This window comes from Pseudopipra pipra, chromosome 7, assembly GCF_036250125.1.
Source record: "Pseudopipra pipra isolate bDixPip1 chromosome 7, bDixPip1.hap1, whole genome shotgun sequence".
NCBI lineage: Eukaryota > Metazoa > Chordata > Aves > Passeriformes > Pipridae > Pseudopipra > Pseudopipra pipra.
Window position 1 is genome coordinate 39,506,183 of NC_087555.1, and position 14,767 is coordinate 39,520,949.

Sequence of the window (14,767 nt, forward strand, 5' to 3'; positions counted from 1 at the left end):
CTCAGCAAGCCCAGGGGTTCCCCCAGGGTTCTGGGAAGGGGAAGCTAAGGAAGCTGACTTTTCAATATTAGAGGCTTTACCACAGACTCACTGAATCATTTGGGTTGGAAAATCCCTCTAAGAACATCGAGTCCAAGCTTTAACTCAGCACCACCCAGGTCACCACTAAACCATGTCCCCAAAATCCACATCTATGTGGCTTTTTAATAAAACCTGCATCTTCTTCCGGTGCCTCAGTTTCCTCACCTGTAACATCAGTTTACTGGTGTTTATTGCCTATCAATGTACCATTAATTGCCCGTGTTTGCAGCACATTTGGTTTGGAAGGACCCAGCTGGAAGATGCTGGATGTTGGCAGCGTCTCTGCCCAGCAAACTCTGCTCGACTCTGAACAGCCCCAGCACCTCTGGGAGTCCAGCTGGGCTTGATTTATGGGTGCAGGATTAAGTAGTCCTTGCCCAGGATAAAAAAAGGAATCAGCTAAGGAGCAAATGAAGAGGAAGGGGGAGATCAAAAGTTTGATTATCCCATTTGCACCCAGGGTAAACTGAGGCATCACGTGGGCCACGGGGTCCCTTTCCATGAGCAATGTCACCCCAGCTGTGCAAGCTGGGTGTTGGTGAGGGTGAATGAGGCCCCAGCACCCACAGAGACAGTGAATGTCTTCATCTGCCATGCGTGAGCCATAAAAGGGCTCAGAGAAGATTATGGAATTTATAGCCTCAGAAGAAAAAAAATGGTATAAAGTGTCACTTCTATATAAAAATGTTCCTGCCATCTTCAACATATGTAACTCTCCCCACAAAGAGGTGTATGCATCATATAAAAGTCTTGTAAACCTCTCATATATATTTTATATATGCACACATATATGTGTCTTATACATTAATATCAATATATATTATATGGAGAGAAATATACATACATGTGTATTTTCTATATTATTATATACACAGATATATACATGTATATGTATGTATTTTCTAATGAATTACAAGGGAGACCATCACATTCTACCTTTTCCCAGCCCTGGCCCCTTATCAATGCTACTCACATTTAATTAGTAGACATTTCTCCTCCCTGAGCATATTTACTTGAATTCCTTGTTCCTACGGCAACCCAGCCAGCACTCTGGAGCAGCCCAGCCCAGCCTAAACCAGGAATGGAGATTAACGAGCAGCCTCAATATTAAGATTATGTGGCAAAGGCTGAGCTTGGCGAGGGCAGCCTTACAAAGCAGGCTCAGCTACGACTCTTACTCCAAGGAGCCCACTTATAGCAGATTTGTGTTTATTCAGGGGTACCTGCAGTAGCCAGGCTGGGGGAGACGGCTCCTTCAGCCCTAAATTTCAGTAATTTGCTATCAACTCAGGTACAGGCATTTATTTATTTATTTTTATTAATTATACTCCGTTTTCATTTTAAAACACCCAGCACGGGATAAGCTAAACAATATCTAAACCATCCCTGCTCAGCAGTGCTTTCCTCACTGATGCAGCTGCAGGTTTAAAGCACACAAAATACCTAAATTTCCTCATGGCATTGCAGGTGCTAAAACAGAAAATACCCCTTTAAGAGAGGACACACACATTGCCACTTTTACTGACATTCTCATTTAGGATTTCCTCACCCCGTGTGGACACGGAAGGCAGATGTTAGAAAACTGATTTGAGATAAATATCCAAAAATTCTTCTCTTTTTAGTTTAAAAATGTCCCTTATTTTTTAGAGGAAAATGCAAAATAAATTAAATAAAGAGGGAAGGGCCATGTGTAAGTTACAGCAAGAAGCACCTCATCTAAACATTTTTTAAAGCTGAGAGGATCCTGAAGCTCTTCAAGGAAAAGCACAATCTAAATGCTCTCACACCTCCTATTTTCAACCCAGTTTGCACAGTTTAACCCCAGAGCAGACAGCTCTGTTCAAAGACAGGTACAAAGTGCTAAAAAAATTAAATAAATAAAACAAATAAAATTAGTAAAGCAGCACCAACCATTGTGAAGGGTTAACTTTTACAGGTCTCCAAAATGCATTATGGATTTGGAAGTCACAGGGAATGTTCAGGTGTTCCAGGGAGGGTCTCGGGGTGAGGACACGTTGTGGGGGGCTCTGGGTGAGCTGGGCAGGGATGGGGTGAGACCCCCCGGGGCAGCATCGCCGTGGGGACTCCTCCTGCAGCAACAAGTCCAGCACAGGAGCCTGAGCGGGGCTGGCTCTGGCCTCAGTCTCAGGTGAATGTTTGGGTGCCAATCCCCTGGTTTGGAGTTTAAGCCAGACTTTTACTGGGCTGGGCTTCCCCTCCTCTCCCTCTGTGCCTGTTCCCTCCAGCATCACCCTGCAGGGGCACCCGTGGAGCTCAGAGCTGGCAATCACCCCTGGGAAGGGCATTGCCCGTATTTGTCCTCATAACACCGTGAGTTTAGAGCCCCAAAAATAACTCTGGGGTGCACACACTCTCTGCAGCCTTTTTGCTGCCTTGGCTGTGAAGTGAGGGGTGAGAAGAGGTGGTATTTTTATGCGTTATTTCCCCCTTCCTGAGCTTTGGCTTCCCCAGAAATATTGGCCAGCCCAGGAATTAATTAATCTCGGCCACCCAGGAGTGGGGCAGGCTCTGCCCTGAACCCCACAATCCGGGATGTGCTCCCGGGCTTGTTCCGAGTGCCTTTTAATACCAAAGAACACAACAACTTAAATGCCATCCCCTGGTTTTATGAAAAAGCAATATAGGAGAGTAAATAGGGCAAATACCAACAAGGCAGGACACGCGAGTCGGAGCGAACAATAAATTCAAATAATATCACTAAATCGAAGAGCCAGGCGGTGTCTGAGAGCTCCCTTCTCCCCGTGACTTTTCTGGAGAGCTGAGCAGCCGAGCACATGGAATAACCCATTCTCCTTGCCCATTAACAACAACAATCAAGGCTGGATTAAACCTCTTCAAATAATTCTCCAAGTAGAGATAAAGCATAAAAGAGAGAGAGAGAAAAAAAATCCAGCATATCCTTTCGCCGCTGGTAATAAGCTTACGCCTGGAACAGACTTGTTAAATAATTAGAGTTAAATTACCTCCTCTCCTACACCGCCTTTCCCAGCTTCTCCTCTCTAAGTTGTGGTTTGATGGAGAGGGATGGGTGCGGGAACATGCAAAGAGGAGGGTGGCACCTCGCTGGGGGCTGTGGCGTGTCCCGCTCCCACGTGTGTGGAGCTGGGGATTCAGGGTCCCCAGGGACCTGGAGCAGCCCCAGCTCCCAGAGCCACCACCCTACGGATGCACTGCCTCTGTGCCCTGTCCCCACACACACCCTGGGACCTGCCAGAGCCCCAGCCCAGGTCCCTGCTCAGAAACAGAAGGCACAAAAAAAGGAATTGAGATTTGCAGATGTGATAATGAGCCAGTTAATGACATAAATGATACCTCAAGAACCTCACTAAACCATCCAGGTCCTACAATTTAATCTGTAATAAATACTCCTGCATCATTGCGAGATGGCTGCTCATAATGGCAAATGAAATATGCTGGTATGATAGGTACAATAAATCTGGATTTTCCTATGGTTCCCTCAGGCTAGAACAATATGTAACCAGAGTGCGCACTGTCAGGATGAGCAGATCTCAAAGCCATCATAAAATCTAAATGGGGACTAATTAGGAGGCCCTTCCCTTCTAGAGTTACTATTTCTATTGACATTTTCCATGCATGAGCCCCTCCATAACATCATAAGTCACCAAGATAAGAACTCCCTAGATTATAGGGAAAAAGCTTTAATGGAGAAGTTGAACTCAAAGGCGATGCATAAATTTTCCTTCTGATACCCCGGGAAGTCTGTGTTCAGTACTTTCTTTACAAACTTTCCTCCCCAGTGCCGGGTGCTGCTCCGTCTGGCCCCGTCCCTGCTCCCGCCCTTTCCTGGGGACAGGCACCCCGGGGTGTGGCACAGGGGAACCCAAACCCCCCGAGCCTGGCTCCCAGGAGGGCACTGCCCTCTGCACACCCCAGTACCTGATGGAGGGGGGGCAGCGGGGCCGGGGCCATGGGGCACAGGGAGGGTGAGCCCTAAGGCACCCATGGCATCCATAGGTGGCCCCACAGCCCCAGGGGACTAGGGTAGCTTGGCATGGGAAGGGGCACCTGCACTCCCAGGGCTTTGCAAAATGCCAGGGGAGAAAACGGAACCGAGGGAGCCAGGATGGTCCGTGGGCACGTGAGGGGCTGCAGAGGCCGTGCCTAGGGATGCAGGGAAGGGGAGAGGACCAGGCTGCAGGGCATGGTCCTGGGTAACCCAGCACCCCTGAGGGGAGGGTGGGTGTGTCCCAGAGAGCATCCTGCTCCCCCCGTGCTCAGCACACCGACACCAGCTGGGTTCCTGCAGAGCACCAGGCATCGCTCACGCCGGCAGGGAGTGTCTGCCGGACCTCCCTGTGCCCTGCACATGGGGCACGGGGGAGAAGGGCACCCCAGAACCAGCCCCCGGGGGGCAGGCAGTGCCTGTGAACGTGCTGGGGCACAGACAGCTCCAGTTCCCCATCCCCTTCCGCTGCCTGCACAGGGACTCAGCTCCTGGGCTGCTCCTGCCTGAGGGCAGAGCAGGATTTATTTATGGCCTGCTGGCAGCAGCCTGCACATCCCACGTCCCTGTCACACTCCCCGGGGACTGCCCTGGCGGGTCTGTGCACGTGCCTGGCTGCAAAGGCGTGGGCACAGAGCAGATCCTGCCTCCTGGATGAATCCTCAGGCCCAGCCTCCAGCCACGGGATTTAGGAATCGTCCTGCCGTCAGGATCATAGGATCAGAGAATCCCAGAACCCCAGGCTGGTTTGGGCCGGGAGGGACCTTAAAGCTCATTCCATTCCAACCCTCTGCCACGGACAGGGACACCTTCCACGAGACCATGTGCCATGGGAACACAACCATTCCCCGTGGCACCAGGCAGGCAGCTGAACCCACACTCACACCTGTGGGTGAATCCCCACCTTTGCCCCATCCATGACACTCCACCAGCTCCCTCAGTGCCACTCCACGAGCCAGCCTGGTTCACCCACCCCCACACATTTCCCCCACACTGTTGGGTGCCCAGTGGGGTGACTGGGGTTTGGTGCCAGCTGGGCACTCCAAGGGGACACAGGGGTGTTCCCTGAGGCTGACTAAGGGCACTTTTAGAGACCTTGGGCTTTGTAGGCTGTTTGTCAGCCAGGGTTTGATCTCTTTTCTGTCCAAGCTGCTGCTGAGGTGTTTAACAGGAATCCCCTTCTCCTCCTCCAGCATGCCCACAGCTGCGGGGGCTGCTCATCATTGCCAGGGTGGCCCAGGGGTGCCAGGAGTGGCACTGCATGACCTCGTGGGCCCTTCCAGCCCAGGATATTCCATGATTCTAGGATTTACGGGCTACAGTGGGGCCAGGTGTCCTGAACACTCACCCCCTGTGTGCTGGGCAGAGCCCAGCCCTGGGAGGGCAGTGGGGAGGGGGGTGGGACCCCAGCACTGCTCCGGCCCTGGACTGGGGTGTCCCCTTGGCCTGGCTCAGGCTGCCCAGGGGCACCCAAACTGCTGCTTCTCTGTACTGGGCCACCAGAGCCGGGATGTTCTGCTCAAGGCTGTCCATCTGTGCAAACTGGAACTGCCTACTGGAAGGTGTCCCTGCCCATGGCAGGGGGTGGAATGAGATGATCTTCAAAGTCCCTTCCAACTCCACCCATTCTGGGATTGTATGATTTCTGTAAATTTGGGGAAAAGAGAGAGAGTAGGATGCGTGACAAGCAGGTCACCAGTCACTTTTTTTTTTGTAATCTTAATAAATACATTTTTTAAAAAATTTATGAGCTTTAACAAATATTTTCCTCCTTGCATACATAAAAAAAATAAGAAAATATACAGAGGAAAAACTGTAGTGAGGTAACTTGCATTGTATGGAACACAATGGTTCCTGCTATTGATGACATTCACCCTTACTCATTAGGGAAGACATAATAACAGGAATTAACAGATCCCTCCTCACTCATGAAGAATAACGCCATAAAGTACCCACAAATGGAGGGGTTGGGGGTTAACCCTCCCACTGTTGGAGCCAGCAGTCCCTTGCCTTTCCATGCTTTTGGTGATCAAGGCAAGGAGCCAGCCCGGAGTGGCAGGACCACAATTCCACGGGAGCTTCAAGCTGATCCAAGCGCTGGAGTTTTCACACATGATTCTCTTTGATCTTCAAATGCACATTATATTCTTGAAAATTACTGACGTAGGTAAACAAGCATTTCCCCAACAACAGCATTCCTGGAGGATGAGTCTAAATACCCTTTCCTCAACTTTGTGTTTGCACAGAGTTATACAGGGGAAATGAGCCTTCGGAGAATTATTAGAGGGCAAACGAGAAGCAGCCAAGTTTATGAAAAACTAGCACACGAATGACTGAGAGGATAGAGATCTATATCCTAAGTCAACTCCAGCTCCAGCTCATTTTTTTCTGAAGGAGCAGCCGTGGCAGGTGTGATTTACTCCATATTTTCTAGCAGGATGTCATTGAGGAGGGGACCTGCTCCCCCATTCCCCTGAAGTAACTCACCAGGGGCTCTCACTGTCCCCAGTAACAACTAAACTGGAGAGGAGAGGTGACCCCTGGCTGTGGCACGTTAAGGGGCCCAGGGTGGGCAGCACCCCAGCCCCCATTCCCCTGTGTTGCACCTCCCTGCTCTCTCACCATCCCTTTTCCCCTTTCTACAGGGGATAGACTCATGGGTAATGTTTGGTATAAAATTTACCTGCTGCTTGCACACCTGCATGTGCCACAGCAGCTGCTGTGGGAACCCCATCACCCTCCTCCTCCTCCACTCCCCCAGCTCAGCATCCTGGCACCTTGGTATCCCAGCACAGCCCCGGCAATAAATGCAGTCCCATCCCACACTCCTCATCTAAGGGTCTTGAGGAGACTCCACAAGAGCTGCATTTGGAATTGCAGTCAAGATTTCCCTGGCAGAGCCATTTTCCCAAAGTTATGCTCAGGTACTCTGCAATGCCAGTGTATAACTATCAAACACCCACCAGTTTTCCACTGAAAGGATGGGAATTCAGGGAAATGGAGGCTAAACATATGTAGGATTTAATTCAGAACCAATTCTTGGTCAGTTGGGTTTAAATGGATCCTGAAGCACCTCCCTTGAAGATGCAGGGAGGAGCAGCAGCACTTTGTTCAGCAAGATCCCTGGAGCTGCAGCAGGGCTGCTCGGGCCTTTTATTCCAAATATTCCCATCATGGGCTCAGGCTGTGCAAATGAGGGCGGGTGGGTTTGTTCAGTGGGAGAAACTAATTCAAACCCAGCAAAATCAATAGGAAAATTCATGAGCAACTCTCCCTCCAGTCATTTGCTTCTGCTTTTTCCATGGTTGCTCCCAAAGTTAACATAGGCACCGTGGCCACCTGGTGCTCAGCAGCTTGGGCACAGGGCCATGCATTGGGGGCAATACCCCGGGACTGTGCCCAGCACTGCTGCCCACCAGGGATGTGCCAGGACACCATCCCAGCACTGCTGCCCGCCAGGGATGTGCCAGGACACCATCCCAGCAGCGCTGCCCACCAGGGATGTGCCAGGACACCATCCCAGCACTGCTGCCCACCAGGGATGTGCCAGGACACCATCCCAGCACTGCTGCCCACCAGGGATGTGCCAGGACACCATCCCAGCACTGCTGCCCACCAGGGATGTGCCAGGACACCATCCCAGCAGCGCTGCCCACCAGGGATGTGCCAGGAGCTGCTGCACCTGGCGCTGCTGCAGGCTGGCTCTGTACCCAGAGAGCACTGCCTGCAAGGTAAGCCCCAAACCCCCAAATTCTGGTGAATGCACTGGTGGAGTTTCCTGTTGTCAGCCCTGAATGCACGTGATCCTGCTGGAGCATCCTCCCGGCTTGCTCCGTGCCTTGAGACACCTCTGCTCCGACAGAATCCCAGCTGGACATTGCTGAGGAAGAATGATTTATCAACAGATATAAATCAAACTGACTGTTAGCAGCACTGATTAGCTGGAAATGAGAGCTTCTGGAAGCAGGGCCGCCTCCAAACATGCCAGCCCTGCCTCTGCCGCACGGCAGATCTCATTTAGTCCCTGCACCGTCCGCGTGTGCCCTTTCGTCCCTCCAAAGAGTCAGAAATTGGGAAGGAAAGATTTTTATCTCATCATAAGGATAATCCTATTTCGTATGCAACAAATCTACGGTCCTGCCAGTGCAATTTGGGATCGCACCACTGGACACAGGCAATCCATCACCATGGTGCCCACGGCACAGCCAGCGTGTGCCACGGTGGGTGCCAGCCTTTGCAGGGTTACCTGGCATCCCTCCCCGTCCTCCCCTAAAGGTAATAAACAACTGGACCGGGTGTGCACTGGCAGAGAGAAGGAGGAGAGCACGGATGCCAAAGGCACGGAGCAGTGTTCGAGTGAGCAGCACGGAGCTGGCACCAGCCTCCGTTTGGGTGCCTGGTCAGAGTGACCCATCCCCTGGTGCTGTGCAGTGCCCGGAGCAGCAGCTGCTGGACCCCCGCTCCCCCCAGGAGCCATGGGAGCCCCGGGCAGGAGGACACTGTTCCTGGGGTGTGGAGTCACCCTGCACCCAGCAGGGTGCCACTCAATTGCCACAGGTGGGGACAGCTGAGCAATTTGCTGCTGCACACGCAACTCGAGCACCGGGAACGGGCAAAGCTCTGTCAGGAGCAGCAGCGTTGTTATTATTATTATTATTATTATGACTATTTAAAGAGCATCCCGGATGTGCAGGGCACTTTACAGGCAAAAATAATGGATGGGCCTTGCCCCCTGAAGCTGAAATAGCACAAGCCCAGCCCCAGCCAACAAAGAGAGCGGCTGTGGAGAGAAGCAGCGCGGCGGCTCACAAAGAGCAGGGGCTGCACCTGCTCTCACCTCTGCTCCTGCACCGACCTGCTCCCACTGCCACATGGAGAGAGCTTCTCCCTGACTTTCACTGAACAGCCACTGGCAAGGATGGGAGAGTGGGCTGAATTATTTTCTCTCTCTCTGAAGCTGAAGATGGAGAGGAGACAGATGCATCAGCAGTGATAGAGGGGGAATTGCTTCCCGCTGCCAGAGGACAGGGTTAGATGGGATACTGGGGAGAACATCTTCCCTGTGAGGGTGGTGAGGCCCTGGCACAGGTTGCCCAGAGAAGCTGTGGCTGCCCCTGGATCCCTGGAAGTGTCCAGGGCCAGGTTGGACGGGGCTTGGAGCAACCTGGGCTGGTGGAAGGTGTCCCTGCCCATGGCAGGGGTGGCGCTGGATGGGCTTTGAGATCCCTTCCCACCCAAACCAGTCTGGGCTTCTGTGCAGTTGCTCTATGAAGAGGTGTCCAGTGGGGATGGGGGTGAGCAGAGGCAAGAGCTCAAGGAGCCCCTCCAGGGTAACCACACCCTAACCCCTTTCAGGCTGCACACTGGCTGTGCCCTGTCTGAGGCCACACAGTTGGTGTGCAGGCATCTCTCCACACCAGGACCTCGCACACCCTGGTGGTGTCAGAGCAGTTGGGGTGGCAGAACCTGCTCTGTGCAGCGCCAGGACTGGGACCCAAAAACCCAATGCAAGCCTGGAGCACATGTGAGGAAAAAGCTTCCTACAGCTTTTAACAAGTTCTGGATCAGATGCCAGGTCATTCCAGTGCTGTTTAGTGAAATTACTGAGATTTATATCCAGCTATTTAATATCAGCCTGGGAAAAAAAAAACCAACCTGCATCTCCTGGGCTCGGTGTACCTGTGTCACTGCTGCTGAGTCCAACCAAAGATTCTAATTTTTTATCTTGTTCATTTTTTCCCCCTTTGCGCTGATTATTTTTTTTCTAATTTGGTGATCGCAGCGAGATGTTTGGGATGCACTTGACAGAGCACAATATATCACCTGTCCAGACATCCCGGCCTTAAAAAAGTGGGAAAATTACTGGTAAAATTGCAGAGTAAACACTTGCCTGGGGAAGGGGAACTCCTTGGAGCTGGGCTGCTCCAGGAGATGTTCCCTCCACCAGTGCAGGTCCAGCCAGTGCTGGGTGCTGACAGGAGCCCAGCAGGGACACACTAAACCTGGGCTGCCCCACAGCTCTGAGACACTCCATAACTGGCTGGTTTAATACCAAAGTGACACCAAAGGGGGTCAAGTAAATAAATATGCATGCCTCACCAGTGCAAAATAATAAAATTCCAATGTGTGCAAGCCTGCTTGTTGAACATATGTTTGCAGCACGGCTAAGCCATCTGGCTCAATGTCAAGCATTTACACCAACTGCAGTCTTACACTACCTGACAGCAGAAAAGCTTTATTCCCCTGGTGTTTGGGCACAAATGGAGAAATATTATTGAAATGATTATCTGCATCAAGACTCAGATTTGGTTTGACATTTAGCTGGCTCTGTTTAATCCAAAGGGTTGTCTGAATGAATAAAGAGAAGGGTTCCTCCAGAAGATGCTGCGAGCAGCCAGGGAAAGCCAAATGATTAATGAGACTGAAAGGCTGGGTGGACCCTGCCCACCTCCACCCAGACCTCGGTGCCAAGAACTGCATGGGAAATCAGGCTGAGGCTTCTGGAGCTTGTCAGGAGGATGCTCACGGCTGAGGGTTCTATTTTTGGACCTTAAGAAAACAAAAGAATAAGTGCCTTGCTCCCAGGCGGGAAGGAAAGGTCCGTGTCCTAATTAAAGCCACCCCTAGGAGTCGCGGGTCAGCATCGCTCCCGGGAGCGAGATGCGCTCGGACCCCGACACGGTGGGGACGGAGATGCCTGGGCTGGGGGAGCCCCCTCCTCCCACACCCCCACCCCAGCACAGGCACATTCATCCCAAAGATGAGCCCTTTCTACAGAGAAGTGTCCTGTAACACAGCAGTGAAGGGAAAAACAACCCCACAGAGCTTGGGGTGAGCCGAGTGGGAGCAGGAGCTGTTTGAACTCACGGGGTTGCTGAAGGCCCTGTCTGACAGAGACAAATTCATCCCAGAAATCAGACATACTGTATTTTAAAATAAAATGGGATGGAGCTGCCAGGCAGGGGCTCTGAGCAGCATCAAGGTCCAGAAAATCACTCCTTGGGAGCACCAAAGGGCAGCCTCTCCCCGTGCCACAGCAGAACAGCCTGCCCAGGGTTTTTCCCCTTTTTCTTTATATCTCCACTTCTGATTGTTGATTTGGATTTAAAATTAATTTGGTGATTTGAGTTTAATAAGAATGTTAGACATTATTTCCTTCTCACTCTTACTTTTAATTAACTTTTTAATTGAGATTTAAATGAATTCTAATGAACAGAATTGGTAGCCTAATTGATTTGTTGCAGCAGCGTGGTGAGGGATCAGTATGCTGGCAGCATTTTGATATATTGCTCCAGGACATCAAACAGTTTACAGGTTAATTTTTTGGCAGAGGTTACTTAATGGCAGCAGAAAACAATAATTTACTTTGGATTGATTAGTAAACAGCTCCTGGTAAGAGCTGGTTAAACACACTCCTGGTCATGCCTTTGCCACCTTGGTGTCTCCTTGGGAACTTGTTCAGGGTCTGCCCAAGAACAGTTTTTTGCCCAGATGTGCCCAGATGCAAACTAGGAGTGGCTTTGGAGCAGCTGTTTTCCTAAATAAAGCCATAATATATTTATTTCCATAAATAAATGAGAAAATACACTCTTATCACACAGAAAACAATGAGCAATGAGGAGCTGGAGAGGAGAGAGCAGGACACGGGCTCTGACCTCAGGCCACACAAGTCTCAGTTTGTCCCTGTTATGATCCAGACATTCCAGTGCCAGGGAAGGGAAGGGGAAGAGGAAGGGGAAGAGGAAGGGGAAAGGGAGGGGGAAAGGGAAGGGGAAAGAGAAGGGGAAAGGGAAGGACCAGCACATGATTAATTGCCAGCTCCCAGATTTTGCAGCTTCAAGAGCGAATCAGCTGCTCAGAAGTGCTATCTTGCTAAAATATAAACAAATTTTAGTCTCTAAATATTAAAATATGATCCATCTTCACCCTTCCTTAGGAAAGCTCACTAAAGGCTGTGGCTGGCACAAGGGGACAGAGCCAGGATCGGGCCCCTGCACACCCCCAGGCTGGGGGGACGGGCTCAAAGGGCTCAAAGGGCTCAGTTCTCTCCCCGTCTGGGGTGTAAATCAGAGCAATTCTGGGCCATCCTGGGTGTAAATGCAAAGCTTTGGAGACATTACTGCAGTCAGAGGGCAAAGCAGGATGGATGGAAAAGGAGAGTGGGGACAGTTCAGGAAAATGGGATGAGAGAGAGAAATATTACCAGCAACGTCCGAAATGCCTTGAAATATAGACTGCTCCCAGATTCAAAGGATTCGGGTTTAAAAGCTTCATTTTATGATTTGTAAGGAATTTATGTGAAAATAATATTCAAAGACTGGCACTTTTTTTTCCATAATACCAAGCTGTTAGGCAGGAAGAGAGATCCACAGAGAACAGTAAAATCCCTCCATGCTCCTAAACAGAGGTGGGCAGAGCTGCTGCCTGCTGGGCCCCCCCAGGACCATGGCCCTGGTGGCCCTGGCTCACTCTGGGGGTCCTGCTGTGTCCCCCACACCAGGGCATGTGCAGGGGTGCTGCTCACAATGGCAGCGTTTGAGTTGGAAGGGACCTTTAAACTCATCCTGTTCCACCCCCTGCCATGGGCAGGGACACCTTCCACCAGCCCAGGTTGCTCCAAGCCCCATCCAACCTGGCCTTGGACATTTCCAGGGATTCAGGGGCAGCCACAGCTTCTCTGGGCAACCTGTGCTCTGTCCCCACAGGGCCATGGTGGCCTCGCTGAGGGCTCTGACACTGCCGACCCCCAGGGTGGTGGGGGGGGAGTCAACCAGTGTGTCCCCACTCTGTGGAGGCTGCAACCTGTGTCTTGTGTTATCAGGAAAGAACAAAATGCCAAGTGGAAGTGGGAAAAAAAATTGTTGGTATCCCTTCTCATCCCTCTCCCAGATATCGTGGCTTCTCAAACATGAAAAAACCAGAATTCATCATTTGCTTCATTCTGCTCCACTCAGGGTATTTGGTACATCACAAGCTCAAGATTAAAGGCAGAGCCTTTCTCAAATGCAGATTAATTTTGTTTTTCAACTTCATAAGCTTCTGTTAACACCTTTTCTGCAATCAGTACAGTATCTTTTAAGTTAATTAGTTCTGGAAAGAATTACCAGTGTAATTTGTGCTGAGCCCTCCCTCCCTTTCACTCACCAGACAGAGCAGCCTCTGATGGAGATAAAAGGGACACTGGAGGCTCCTCCAGTGACAAGAGGTGTTATAGAGGAACTCCGATAGCATCTTCAAACCATTTATCCCCTTTCAGCTCCCTAAATGGGGAGAGGGAAGGTCTGACTGGAGTGAAGTGTACATTTCCATAATGTTTGGAGTTTTCTCCTGAATTATTTAGACCCCTGAACGACCCCACATCCCGGGCAGGGAGCACTCCCACCTCGCTGGAGCCCACTGTGGGTCCCCCACAACTGGTCACTCTTGGTCGGACCGTTCCTCCTTCGTGTGCCCATGGAAATCCCTTGTCTGACCAACGATGCTGCACAGAGCTCTGGGAGGCCTCCTGCAAAGCTGAGCTGAATTTTGGGCTCCACACGGACCTTGAATTTAAAATTAGTGATGTGCATCATTGTTTTGCTGAGCAGGGCTGACTGGCAGCAAAGCCAAAGCTCCCACAGCACATCTCACCTTGTCTCAAAGGCTGGGGAATGGGCCTGGAGGGGCTGAGGCCACAGCTCTCATCCCATCTCATCCCACTCCAGGTGTTTATGTGTCCTTGTATTGTCACAAACCACAACTACCCATGCTGAGCTTTCACAACACCTCTTTGGCTCTCTGTCGAGATCAGTAACATCAGAGATCAGTTGGCAGTGCATAAATTTACCTTCAGAGCAGCCCAAAAGCAGACACAGAGAGGTGCTGGTGTCCTCCTCTGGAATGGGGCTGTGTCTCCTCGTGGAGAGCAGCAGTGACAGCTGAGATTTCCTGGGCTCCCAGCCTGGGGAAAGCCAGGGACAAACCTGGTCATGGGAGCTCCTCACACAATGCAGCCACTGCAGGTGAAGGTGGGGCAGGGCAGGGAGGAGGGAGGAGCAGAGCCGTGTCCTGGGGGCTCCCACAGCATCCAGGGGCTTCCCTGACTCTCATGGATAATATATATATTTCAGGGAAGCTAATCCTCTTAGGAACACACACAACAGTAACGATGATATTGGCTTCCACTATTAATACTTCACATTAAAATCAATTAATTAAATCCAAATGGAAAATATTTATATAAAAAACTGTTCATTGAAGCCTGTTTTTTTCCCTATAAACCCCAAGCACAGCAGTGCCCAATCTGTGCCTTTCTGGAGTTTGCATTCAGAAGTGGGATCACTATCAACTTCCCTGCCTTCAATGGGAGGAGGTTTATTCATAATTTGCAACAGGAAAAGACACATTATTCAGCTGATTCTGACTTAGTTAAGCTAAATTAGCCAATAAGCTGGGAGAAACTTCACCACAGCTGAAAAAAACGCAGTGTTGAGTGGGAACTGGCTACTGGCTGCTTTAATGAAAATAAAAGCTCTGTTAACCCGTAAGTGAACAAACAATCTAATATTGCCTTACACCATTATCCAACTTTTCAGCCCCCCCATCTCTCTGTAAATGCTGCTGACAGTGAAGGATGGGCTGCATTGATCACTGTGTGCAGGCAGTTGAGGATTTGACCCCAGTCCCTGGGAGTCCCTTAACCTGCCAGGGTCAGGGCTCTGT